The sequence below is a fragment of the Phaethon lepturus genome, unplaced genomic scaffold (assembly GCF_000687285.1).
Source record: "Phaethon lepturus isolate BGI_N335 unplaced genomic scaffold, ASM68728v1 scaffold14820, whole genome shotgun sequence".
Classification (NCBI taxonomy): Eukaryota; Metazoa; Chordata; class Aves; order Phaethontiformes; family Phaethontidae; genus Phaethon; species Phaethon lepturus.
The window spans coordinates 2,949-3,641 of NW_010512709.1; positions in this window are offsets into that span (position 1 = coordinate 2,949).

The window sequence follows — 693 nt, forward strand, 5'->3', positions numbered from 1 at the left end:
CGTGAAAGCATCCCTGGAAGCGCCGCAGCCGAAATCCCATTCCCCAGGAGCTGGGGAGGGTGGCTGCTGCTCGGGGACTGGCTGGGGGAGATGGCTTTTGCATCTCTTGGTGGGGGGTTTTTGGGGTGTTTTTTTTTATTTTATTGATTGGTTTTCTCCCCCTCCCCAATTAAACTGTCTCGGGGAAAGAAGGAGGAAGTGGGGGGGGTGTCCAGAGTTACGGCATTCGTCTTCCCAAGTCACCGTCACGCGCGATGGAGCCCTGCTCTGCCGGCAACGGCTGAACTCCCGCCCGCCGGTGGGAAGGAGTGAATGAATCCCTTATCTTCCTTATCTTGCTTTGCTTGTGCTTTACCTATTAAGCTTTTACCTCAACCCACGAGTTTTCCAGCTTTTGCCCTTCCAGTTCTCCTCCCCATCCCAAAACCCAGGCAGGGATGCCCGGTGAGCTCCCCGGCACGGAGGGGATTTCCACGGCTGAACGTGGGTGAATCCCTTGTCTTCTTCAGCATCCCCCGTCTGATCTACCTGCCCAGGGAGCCCTGCAGAGAAATCCCTCCTCCGCAGCACAGCGCTGGCACACTGAAGTCCCGGGGGAGACGTGGCAGCCAGGCTCTGCTCATCCATGGGGCGCACGCAAGGGACAAGCTGAAAGCTCCAAGCCCCAAACCAACGGCAGTTTCGCCCCTAAAA